The sequence below is a fragment of the Dryas octopetala genome, chromosome 3 (assembly GCF_963921425.1).
Source record: "Dryas octopetala chromosome 3, drDryOcto1.1, whole genome shotgun sequence".
NCBI classification, from domain to species: Eukaryota; Viridiplantae; Streptophyta; class Magnoliopsida; order Rosales; family Rosaceae; genus Dryas; species Dryas octopetala.
Window position 1 is genome coordinate 15,386,936 of NC_141368.1, and position 12,967 is coordinate 15,399,902.

Sequence of the window (12,967 nt, forward strand, 5' to 3'; positions counted from 1 at the left end):
CTTTTGCGGATGTTCGATTGTTTTTGTGATAATTTTGGTAACACTTGCTGCAATATAAGATGACATGGTGGAAAGCTAAGAGATTGATATTTGCATCAGAGATGTGCATGAGAAGCTTTAAGCCATAAATGAAGAGGGATGCTATTTGCACATTCTTTTTTTTCTTTTTGCACACCCTTTTGTAAAAAATAAATAAAAAATCAAAGAAAAAGACACACTCACCCTTCACCCAACACACCCCTGAAAAAAAAAACACTCCCCTGAAAAAGCACACCCCTTGGTCGGAAAAAAAAAACACACCCTTGAAAAAAAAAACACACCCGAACGCAGCCCTCCCTCCACCAAGCCCCAGCCTCATCGCACCCTCCCTCCAGCCCCGACCCAGCCCACCTCCTTCCCCTCCACCTAGCCCGACCTCCTCCCTCCCCTCCACCAAGCCCCAGCCCCGTCGCACCCTCCCTCCAGCCCCGACCTAGCCCACCTCTTTCCCCTCCACCCAGCCCGACCTCCTCCCTCCCCTCCACCCAGCCCCGGTCCTATCGCACCCCCTCCCACCTAACCCCGTCGCACCCTCCCTCTAGCCTCGACCCACCCGGCCACCTCCCTCTAGCTTAGGCGGATATATGCCGAATGGTTTGTGGGTGTTCGGCGGGCGGCTGTCGAATGGTTTGTGGGTGTTCGGTGGGTGGCTGCCGAAGGAAACTCAAATTTTCGGCAAACCAGTGCCGAACGAAGGAGAAAATAGAGAGAGAAAGGGAGGGAGGGAGGAGAGAAGAGGAGGAGGTTGGGGGCTTCGTGGGTGCTGCTTGTGGTGGTCGGGTGAGGGAGGGAGGGAGCTGGGTGGGTGGGTCGGGGCTGGAGGGAGGGTGCGACGGGGCTGGAGCTTGGTGGAGGGAGGGCTGCGTGGGTGGGTGTGGTCGGTGGCTGCGTGGGTGGGTGTGGTCGGGTGAGGGAGATGAAGGGAGGTGTGTGTGGCTGGGTGTGTGTTTTTTTTTGTCTGTTGATGGGTGTGCAAAAGAGAAAAAAATGGTGTTGGTTTTTGGGTGTGAGAAGGATAAATGTGTCTTTTTTTTTTTTAATAAAAAGGTGTGCAAAAAGAAAAAAAAAGGGTGTGCAAATAGCAGCCCTCTAAATGAACCTTTCAACCAGTTTTTTTTTTCTTTCAAATAAAGGCGTTGGAGGCTTTATTTATTCAAGCAAGTCATCATACAAGCCACAAGGCGTCCGAGAGCCAAGATAGCCTCTCATCACTCCAACAATTAAACCAAACATTACAAACAGCATATTGTGCTAGCAAATGAGCTACATTGTTCTTGTCTCTTCAACTGCTTGACATACTCAACCAAGATGTCTTCGTCTGGCACTAAATTTCATATAGTGTCAGACGAGACGATCTGGTTGATGTCGTTGTCATCCAATGGGTGTACTTGAAATTATCTCCACGTACTTGATGATGCATAAAAGCATCTTGCATGAGGGGAACGTTCCACAGGCCAGTAGAAGTAAATAAATCATATATACTCGGGCATCTTGTGGCAGAACATTATGTATATGGGAGGATTGAACCATCAAAGTGGAAAGAGAGGGGATATGAAGATTGAATACGTACAATAAATGAGGGTGTGATGACAAAGACCAACAAACGAAGTACAATAAGAGGAGAGAAAAGCCAGGACTCATAGCCAAAGATAGAATAATGAATTAGCCTTCAGGGAGGGTTTTCAACTTAGTGTGGTTGAGGAATTGAGTTCAAGTATTTTGGTTTTTTAAGTGAAACCGCTCAAAACCAAGTCCTATTTCTTTCTTTCAACTTGGACTAAAAGCCTTTGGGTTTTTAAGTGAAATTGCTCAAAATGAAGTCGGGAGAACTTCAAAGTAACTGCCGAGGCAGGTTCTTTTAACTGCCGAAGCAGTTTGTATTAAATATCGATCATAAATGAAATCGTTCATTTATGATCGTTTAAATGTGATTTGGTTTCTAGGCCTTTAATTTAAGTTCTTGGGCTTTTAGGAAATACAACTAAATGGCCCAAATTAATAACTATGGCCCATCAGAAGTTTTACGAGACCCAACCAAACAGAAACAATTTGAATTCTTAAATTTCAGCTAGTTTCAGTTTCAAAAAATCAAAATCTCACCTTAATCAAGGTAAAGGAGAATGGTAAGAAATAAATAAGTAAATGAGATAGAGATGGAGAAGTGGCTTTGTGTGGAAAGTAAGGTGATTGCAACACGTGCAAGCCATGACAATCAAAATTGTCGATGATGAGTGAGTAGATGTGGATTCTTGAAGAGAGTTGACCACCGGGTTTGTTAAAAGATTAAAGGGTGCCTTAATTAGAAATTCAAAATGAGAAAGAAACAACCTCAGTCGGTCTAAAGATTAAGTTGTAGCCCAAACTGAAAAAATTATTAAGTGTGTCTGATACATTGCTACGTGATGTGACTAATCCAACGTGTAAGAGTATTATTAGACTATGTATTTATATTAGTAGGGTATAGTATTAATAACATACATCTATATTATAATATGTTGGATTGGTTACACCATGTAGCGATGTATTGGTTACACCGAATAATTTTTTTCTAAACTGTCCACCAAGAGCTCGACAATTCCCACCGAGCGCTTGGTAAAGTATCTGCCGAGCACTAGGTTAGCATGCAGATGCGAGTAGCGCTTGCAGATGCAAGGTAACCTACATCTGTAAGCAAAAAAGATGCATCTACAAGTAAAAAAATGCGTCTGCAAACAAAAAGATGCAATCGCAAGCAAAAAGATGCATCTGCAAATGGGATGGACTAATGGGTATAATTATTAGGATTTCTATTTTTGTCTCTATAATATAAAAACTTATAATTATTAACTCTTAACGAGCTTAACGAGTCATACGAGTTAACACATAAACGACATGTTAACTTAACGAGTGACTAACGGGTACGAAGCCAGGATTTGAAAAATGGGATAGACTAAGCTTTTTTATTTTTTTATTAGTGACAAGATTTTATTGAAATTTCGGTAGTCTTTATTTATTTATTTATATTTCCTACATTTGCACAACCTATTAAAAAGATTCAAATCAATCAGTTTTATAAGATTCTAAAAAAAAGTTTGGCGATACTAGGAAATTTTATTGATAAACAAAAGAGATACACCTAATTGTGGGGGACGTAGTGAGAGTAGAGTGGTTGAGTGAGAGTCTCACTCTAGAGAAGAGAAGAGAAGAGAAGAGAAGAGAGGAGAGGCGAGACTGAGAAGGAGAAGAAACAAGTCAAAAATTGAAAATCAATTGCAGGAGAGATGATAAGGGAAAACATCGTTCTTTGTCTTAGTTACGTTTAGTTGAGTGAGTATTTTGATTAATTTGGGCCAAGTATTTTTGATTCTTGTTAGTGGGTTGGGTGGGTTGAGTCAAGTGTTTGGCAAATAGGCTGGGCTAGACTTAGAAGCATAATAATTATTTTTCTTTTTACAAAATTTGGCTTGGGCTAAAGCCCACCTAGCCTTCAACATAGCTCCGTCTATGGATCCACATGATTTCAACATAACATGATAAACCTTATCCAAATACTGAATTTTTCGTGCAAAATCATCTAATCTTAACGGGTTGTGTACAAATCTAGTTAAAAGATAAGAAAAGGTCTTCGTCTACTAGAAATAAATCTCTCGTCTACACAAAATAAAGCGATTAAGTTTGTGAGCAACATAGCGATTAAGTTTGTGAGCAACATACTTCCTTACACTCTCTTAACCACCACTTTTGAAATCTTCAACTTAAAACATGACTTATGTGATGTCTTTGACCGGCCCAAGAGATTAGTTTGATGCGTGAAAGCTGACCCAGGACACCATCGGTTACCAAAAAAAAAAAAAAGTCTTACGTGATAAATTGATTATGTAATGTCAATTAATATACTAACATATATACTAAGGCAATTAGCACAGAAAACATGCTATAAAATCAATGGAATATCCATCATTCAATGCCAATTGAAATCTTCTGCAAGGACGACCAGATCTTCTTATTACACAAATTTTGCTCATTATTTTATGTCCCTAACAATTGGCCTAATTCTGATTAAAAAGGAAAGAACAATTGGTCAAATTATATTAAAACTCTAAACTTGCTATTATTTCGTAATTTTATCATAATCTCTTCCTGAAAAACAGTATCATTATTTGATCAGCGGAATCCAAGGATCTTATTGAGAAATACAGAGTGATCAAAGGAAATCCCATAATTTGGGCTGGGATTATAATCATAGACAACAGGGATATGATATGATCATAATTGCTTATAAAACAAAAGAGGACATATGTGTTCTGCTTAATTTATGAAAAGGGGACAAAATCAATAGGATCTTAGTTTTTCCTTTTTATAGCAACGGGATCTTAAATTTATATGCTACCAAGCCTACCATTGTATTTTTCCTATTTTTAAATGAGTATGATAGTAAATCACTGTTGCCAGATATATTTTTTCCATGAATAGAAGTAATATATATATATTTTTTATAATATAGTAATTGTATGTTTTGCTATTATACCTCAGTTATACCATAGAAATAACAAGGTATAATCCGAAATGCCAAATGTGGAATGTATAAAGCCAGAAAAGAAATCCAAAAGTTGGGCCCAGTGTGGGTCCATTACATCACAAGAACCAGCCACATGGCCCATCCTCATTTTGCCGGCCCATGATGCCTTCCACCACACTTCAAAATGCTCCCTCTCTCTCTCTCTCTCTTGTTTCCCATTTTCATTAATTCATCAGTACCATTCTACTTCTCTCTCCCTTGAAGTGTCTCTCCTCCTCCACCACCACCACCACCACCACTAATACCATCATGCAACAATGTGCCGACGAACTCGAACTCGAACTCGACAACCACTTCAACAACCTTAACCTTCACTCTACTACTACCACCACCACCACTGCCACCACTGCCACCACCGCTACCATCCAAACAAAGTGCAGCACGAGTTTGGATTCCAAAACCCCCAAGTGGGCCACTTCAAGTCACATCTCATCCACCACAAGGCCTCACGCGCCCCCACGCGACCCATGCTGGGACGCACTCCAATGCATGAAGTCCGAGAACAAGGCGCTGGACCTCGACAAACTGCACGTGGTGCACCGCCTCGGGAGCGGCGACATAGGGACGGTGTGCCTTGTGGAGTTGGAGGGCAGCAAGGGGTGCTTGTTTGCTGCCAAAGTGATGGACAAGAAGGACTTGGTGAGTAGGAACAAAGAAACTAGGGCAAGGGTAGAAAGGGAAATATTGAAAATGTTGGACCACCCATTTTTGCCCACGCTTTATGCCTCCCTGGACTCAGAAAGATGGTCTTGCTTGTTGACCGAGTTTTGCCCTGGTGGTGACCTCCATGTCCTCCGCCAATGCCAACCGGACAAACGGTTCCGTGAGGCTTCCGTCCGGTATGTACGGTTTGATATATGCAATTTTACTATATATATAATCAAATTTGCAATGCATGATTATAATATCTTAAAAAAAAACAATGTTATTGAAACTTTGTTATCCGTTTAATCCAAGTGGGGAGGGAAGATAAAGAAATCAATTAAAATTTGAATAGGTTAAAGATTCGATGGTTCTTATGTAAAAGATAAAAAAATAAAAAACATTAAGATAATTACAATGAATCATAATAAGTGGGGGTCCAATATTTGCTTGAGGCCACTCCACAGCCGTAGGCTTTTGCCTGGGATGCTTTTTGTAAGTGTCATGCAATCGATCATGATCATAAATTCATAATCATGATCATAATGTGGTTCAGTGAACGTAAAGTCTTATTTGATTACTGCTTTTGGTGACTCCCAATTAAGCATGAATGATATAATTGATTGATATTAAATTACTCAACTTAATTAGGTGACAATATAATTAATTATGGGTTTTAATTATTGATTAGTCAATGCAGATAATCAGGCATAATTAGACCAAATTTATAGGCAATCATAGAAGCAATTTAGCTAAATATCCTCATTTACGCACTCAATCCTTGCTTATATTTGGGAATTTTATTTTTCATTCTTTTTAATTTAATTGAAGAATTTCAGCTTTTATTTTTTTGGTGCTTGAAGGTTCTATGCTTCTGAAGTGGTGGCTGCTCTGGAGTATCTACACATGATGGGAATAATATACCGTGACCTCAAGCCCGAAAATGTACTCATACGATCGGACGGTCATATCATGTTGACTGATTTTGATCTCTCCTTAAAAGACAATAATTCAACATCAACGGCTCACCTTGTTTGTGGTCTAAACCCACCAATCACCAATCGATCCGTCAACTGCCACATCGATCAATTACAATTTGGCACATCATCATGCATTCTATCAAATTGTAGAGTTCCAACTGTATCTTGCTTCCACCCAAAACGTATGAGCAAAAAGTCAAAGTCAAAGTCAAAGTCAAACCATTGCGAGATTATAGCGGAGCCAAACGACATCCGGTCGATGTCGTTTGTAGGGACCCACGAGTACCTAGCACCGGAGATTGCATTGGGAGAAGAGCATGGCAATGCAGTGGATTGGTGGACCCTAGGCATATTCATATATGAAATGTTGTTTGGGGTGACACCCTTCAAAGGAATGAACCATGAGTTAACCCTAGCCAATATTGTGGCTCGTGCCGTTGAGTTCCCTAAGGAGCCCAACGTCCCCGGGCCTGCCAAGGATTTGATCACACAGCTCTTGACCAAGGACCCCTCTAGGAGATTGGGGTCCACATTGGGAGCCACAGCAATCAAGCACCATCCATTTTTTAATGGGGTCAATTGGGCATTATTAAGATGTAATAAACCACCCTTCATTCCTCGGCCTTTTGCTTTTAGGGACCTTGCCCCAGCTGCGAAAGACAAGGGAAATGACAATACAGTGGAGTACTACTAGACAATTGTATTATACGGCTTCAACTTTCAAACAAAACTCATGCTCGATCGCCTTCGAACTGCTACACTTTTTGGTATTTTTAGTTGTAGTGCTGTTTCTTATGAATAATTTATATTTTAATTTGATACTTGCTTTTGTAATTTTATTAATTTGAGGAGGTTATTTTGACACGTACTTCACATATCTCTACTTAACACTTTTTGTTTGTGGGAAAATCCACATCAATCCGAACAGCCAATCACAGCTCGACACGTGGCTGGTCAACATCCACCTCGGAGTTTGACTCTCAGTGGTCAAAACTTTGACCCCCACGTCATCACCACTCGGCATCGCCTCTGCCAGCTCAGACCGGATCTCCACGCCGGCCCTCCATGTTCGGTCCGAGCCGAACCGATGATCTTCCATGGGATCGAGTGTCCATCTTCCCACGATCATCCCGGTCCGGCTCGGCTCGGCACAGGAGATGGCCTCTTTTCGGGTTCTGGCATCGACCAGTTAGAGCTCGGAAAGACCCCCAGTCTATGGGACCGGCTCGGCCTGGAATCCCATGCCCGATCCGACCACACATGGACTTCGTGTCTTCACATGAAAACATGTGTTCGTATCGGCTCGGCTCGGCTCTCCGCCGCCATTCCCAGGAAGATCACGATGGGACGAACCGCCACACTTGAATGCACCTGACACAATCTTCTGACAGACAGAATATCAGGCTTGCATTCATGACTGCTGGACAGTTTGCTTGGACCTTCCAACCTTGCATTTAATGGAGCATTCAATGCAGCATTCAATGCTGAGGAAGCAAGCAGCTGAGCATGCAACTAGGTCTGACCAGGTGCGTGGGTCTCTGGCAACCATTCATTCACATGCAGGTAACTTATTCATTAAGTTTTCCTTTGCCTATATAAGGCACCACATATGCACAAAATGAAGCATCTAGCAATCTATCAATACACACGCTAAACACTTTGCATTTCCATCCAAAAAAGAGCCTACCCAACTTGCTGAGAATAACCCAGAACATTTGCCTTGTTCTTCCCATTCTCCCAAGTTCTTCCTTTGTTCTTCCTCATCCACCATCAAACACCACCACTGATTTCATCATCGGAGTGTGTTTGGCTGGTACCACACCGGTCCATCTCCTTTGATCTTGTTTTTGTCTACAGGAAGGTCTCAACCAGCATCCACTTCATCATCCAGCGAAGCACTTGATCAGCCAGATCAGCATATCTAAGTTGTTGCATCTACCTTACGAGAATTTGCATCAACAGATTGGCGCCGTCTGTGGGAAGCTGACTTCAGCCATTGTGTTCGTCACCGCAAACGCTAAGCTCTTCCTCCACGCAAGTCATCATGACTACCATATTTCGGGACACCAGTTCTTCTTCAGGAGCGTCTCAGAATGATGAACAACATCAGCCTGAGACACCTGAGAAAACGAGGGGAGCACAACTCCCCAGGACGCCAAAGTCCAAAGGTCCCTCCAAAGTCCGAGCCGCTCACAAACTCCTTAAGGAGAGTCAGCGACATCTGGCCGCTGAGAATGCACTCCTGAAGCAGAATAATGAGCTGCTCGCAAAACAGGCCGAGCTGGCCGGGGAACTTGCACGCCACCGTGCTCAACTCGAGAATAGTGGACGATCGGGCTTCCGATCACGCCGGACCCGAACCGAGGAGGAGGTCCTTTCGCCGTCTCCTTCTCGGCAAAGCACTCCTGCCGAGCCGAACGACCAGACCGATCAGCAGGACTCGGATCACGTCTTCCCGGGCTTCGAGGACATGCCCCCGGCCGAACAGGCCGAATGCCTGAACGCCCACCGTCTTCTTCAGCAAAAACAGGCGGCTTTCGGGAAACGTGCCCCCAGGAATTCGGGCGGAGACCGTGCCGACCCGAATACGAATCGACGACCCCCGGCCCAATCAAGGTTGGGGGCCAACAGTCCTGCCGGTTCGGCCGAAACCAGGGGCCCGATTCGGAATAGACTCGGCCCTATCGCCAGTCAGGATCCTTCCCCATCAGGAACTCACTCGGGGAGGCGATCAGTGAGCGACCGACTGGGGTCCACCATGATCATGTCGGATCGACAACCGGCGAGCGAGAGGCTCACTCGTCAGCCGGTGAGTGAGAGACTCGGCAACCAGGCCGAGTGCTCAGGGGAAAATGCGGCCGAGCCGACCCCGCCCAATGTGGAAAATCTTGTTCGGACTTTGGTCCAGGACCAGATCCGAAGCGTCCACGATCGGCTCGGACATGTCGAGGTCTCCAGGGGGTATACCGGTAGAGCCGACCACGGGGAGGAACTTCCCCTCCCGTACACCAGCAGAATCATGGATGCTGAGGTCTCCCGCGACACCAAGCCCCCCAAGATGGATCAGTACGACGGGACCAAGGATCCCTACGACCATCTTGACAGCTTCAGATACGCCATGGAGGCCCGCCAGGCATCTGAAGCCACGAAGTGCAGAATCTTCCCTTCGACCTTGAAGGGCTCGGCTCGGGGTTGGTTCCGAACCCTCCAACCGAACTCCATCGACTCCTTCTCCGACCTCCGGAGGGCCTTTCTGGCGAGATATCGGGTTGTATCCGAACGACTCTACAACTTGAACGATATGTCGCTCATCAAGCAGCAGGAGGGGGAGAGCCTCAAGGCCTATCTGATCCGCTTCAACATCGAATATACGAAGTGCGACGATTGCGACGATAGGTCAGCTAAGAATGCCCTCATGCAAGGCCTGCACGCCGGGGGACTCCGTTCCCACTTGATGAGGAATCCTCCCTCCACTTACGATGAGCTTTCTGCCGAAGCCACTAAGTGGGCGCGGGCTGAGGAGTGGGATGCTCAGGTGGAGGCCCTGAATCCCAGGCCGACCTCGGCCAAGAGGAAGGAGGGAGAGGTTGCAACTCCCAAACCCCAGGTCCAATCCAAGAAGACCAGGACCGAGGAGCCACGCCAACTCCTAGGCAAGGGACCCAAGTTTGTCCAGTACACGGAGTACACTCCCCTCAACGCCGGTCTGGAGACAATCTACTCCAAGGTCAAGGACCAACTCCCAGTCGCAAGGGAGATCAAGGGACCACCCCCAGACAAAATCAAGGAGGGCGTCTTCTGCAAATACCATTCCAATCACGGCCACGTCACGGGTGATTGCTACGCCCTCCGCGACGGGATTGAGACTCTTGCCCGGGCGGGTAAGATCAATCAATTCCTGTCCGGTGGGCCTAGGGTACCCAAGGCCGCGCCGAAGAAGCCCACCAACACCATCGAGGTCCAGGATGCTGCCATCGGATCGATCGGGGGGGGACCAACCTTCGTGGGGAACTCGAACCGATCCCAGAAGGAGTATGTCAGACAGGCGGCTCAAGCACACGAGTCCCTGTCGATCCAGGCGGGTCAGCCCAGCACTTCCAAAAGACAGCGGAAGGACTGGGCACCGGTCACCTTTGAGCCAAACGAGGCAAACGAGATCATCTTCCCCCACTATGATCCGGTCGTCATAGTGGCTGAGGTGGCCGGGACAACCATCGCGCGCTCCTTCGTCGACGGAGGGAGCTCAGTCAACATCCTCTACCACTCTGCGTTCGAGCAGATGGGCATCGGCGAGGATAAGCTGGAGACCGATACACCTGCCTTGGTCGGGTTCGGGGGAGAAGTGGTTCAGCCCCTCGGACACATCTACCTTCCCCTTTCGCTCGGGAAGGGGCCGATCAAGAAGACCTGCATGACGTACTTCATTGTCGTCAAGCGGCCGTCAGCCTACAACATCATTCTGGGCAGACCGGCTCTGGTCGACCTTGACTGCATCGTCCATTACGCCAACCTCCTCATCAAATGTCCGGTGGGCGACGACTGCATTGTCATTCAGGGAGATCAATGCTCGGCTCGGTCATGCTACGCCGCTTCGATCAAGCAGAAGGGTCAGCTGCCGAACTCACAGGAACTCGACTCCATCGCTGATTCGGGCAGGTGGCCGAGGGCGGAGACGTTCGATTTCACTTTCGAGCCGAACCCAGAATCTCGGCCCCTTCCCGCCGAGGCCTGGGAAGAGGTGCCGATCTCGGCCGAGACACCGGATCGGCTCGTCCGAGTGGGGACTCAGATCAGCCCCGAGCAGCGCTCCGCCATAATTGACTTCCTCCGTGCCAACGCGGAAGTGTTCGCCTGGTCTTACGATGACATGCCAGGCATATCGTCTGACGTGATCACCCACAGGCTGAACACTGACCCGGGATGCAAACCGGTCCGTCAGAAGAGGAGGTCATACGATCCGGTCCGATACGCCGCCATGGCTGAAGAGGTAACCAAGTTGCAAAACAACGGGTTCATCCGGGAGGTCAATTACCCCGACTGGCTCGCCAACGTGGTCATGGTGAAAAAGAACAACGGGAAGTGGAGGATGTGCGTGGACTTCACCGATCTGAACAGGGCTTGTCCCAAGGATAGTTTTCCCTTGCCCAGAATAGATCAGCTCGTCGATGCGACAGCAGGACATCAGCTCCTCAGTTTCATGGACGCCTACTCTGGATACAACCAGATCCTGATGCACAAGTCCGACCAGGAAGGCACATCTTTCATAACTGATCGCGGCATGTACTGCTACAAGGTCATGCCCTTCGGCCTCAAAAACGCCGGAGCCACCTATCAAAGGCTGGTCAACCACATGTTCAGATCTTCCATCGGCAAATCCGTAGAGGTTTACGTGGATGACATGCTGGTCAAAAGCATCAAGGCGGACGATCACGTCAAGGACCTCTCAGACATGTTCGGAGTCCTGAAGGAGTATCAGATGCGGCTGAACCCAGCCAAATGTGTCTTTGGGGTTCGGTCAGGCAAGTTCCTTGGCTACCTGGTCAGCCAACGGGGGATCGAAGCCAACCCGGAGAAGATCCAGGCTTTAATCAACATGAAGTCCCCAAGGACACGCAAGGAAATCCAGAGTCTGACTGGAAGAGTTGCCGCCCTGAACCGGTTCATCTCGAAGTCCACCGACCGGTGCCTCCCTTTCTTCAAAGCCTTAAGGGGAGCAGGGAAGAGCATAGAATGGACCCCCCAATGTGAGCAGGCCTTTCAAGATCTGAAAAGGCACATGGGGGAACCTCCCATATTATCCAAACCGGAGGAAGGTGAAGAACTTTTCCTCTACCTTTCTGTTTCAGACTCGGCTCTCAGCTCGGTTTTGGTGAGAGAAGTCGGCGGTGTACAACACCCCGTCTTCTACACGAGCCGAGCCCTCGCCGATGCCGAGACCAGGTATCCAAAATTCGAGAAGATGGCTCTCGCCCTGGTCAGCTCGGCTCGGAAATTAAGGCCCTACTTCCAGGCTCATTCCATCGTTGTCTTGACGGATCAACCGCTCAGACAAATCCTGGCAAAACCAGAGACTTCGGGTCGGCTCATCAAATGGTCAATCGAGCTCGGCGAATTTGACATCATCTACCGTCCCAGGACGGCCATCAAAGGTCAGGCCATGTCGGACTTCATCTGTGAGTCGACCACCTCGACGGAGGATCCACCACGCACCGACGCTATGACAACAGCAGCCGATCCGAACACAATCGGCGAACGTGGCCAGGTTGATCTCCTCACCTGGACCCTCTATGTGGACGGATCTTCCAACGCCATGGGAAGCGGAGCCGGGCTTGTTCTGATCTCCCCAGAACAAGTTGTGATGGAGTATGCTCTTCGCTTCAGATTTCAAGCATCAAACAATGAAGCAGAGTATGAAGCACTCATCGCCGGGCTCAGATTGGCAGAGGAGCTCGGCGCGACCAAACTAAACATCTTCAGCGACTCTCAGCTAATCGTCAATCAGATTCTGGGAGAGTATGAGACTCGAGAGCCCAGCATGACTGCTTACCTCGAGAAGACTCGTCTGCTACTTGGGAACTTCCACGAATACAAAATATCCCAAATCCCGAGGGCAGAAAACTGCAGGGCCGACGCCTTGGCACGTTTGGCTTCGGCCACAGACACCGGATCCGCTAGACATGTTCCAGTCGAAATTCTGGACAGACCTAGCACCGCCGAAACCGAGGCCGCAGTTATGCAAACCGAGGCC

At 47.2% G+C, this 12,967-nt stretch overlaps 1 pseudogene across 1 annotated transcript; it reads left to right on the plus strand.

Annotated features, from left to right (window-relative positions):
• The first annotated feature begins 4,846 nt into the window (after positions 1–4,846).
• LOC147291295 (serine/threonine-protein kinase D6PKL1 pseudogene) lies at positions 4,847–7,018 on the plus strand (annotated as a pseudogene). Its single transcript, XR_015121099.1, has 2 exons — positions 4,847–5,436; positions 6,103–7,018. The product of XR_015121099.1 is annotated as a serine/threonine-protein kinase D6PKL1 pseudogene (transcript).
• Positions 7,019–12,967: the final 5,949 nt, after the last annotated feature.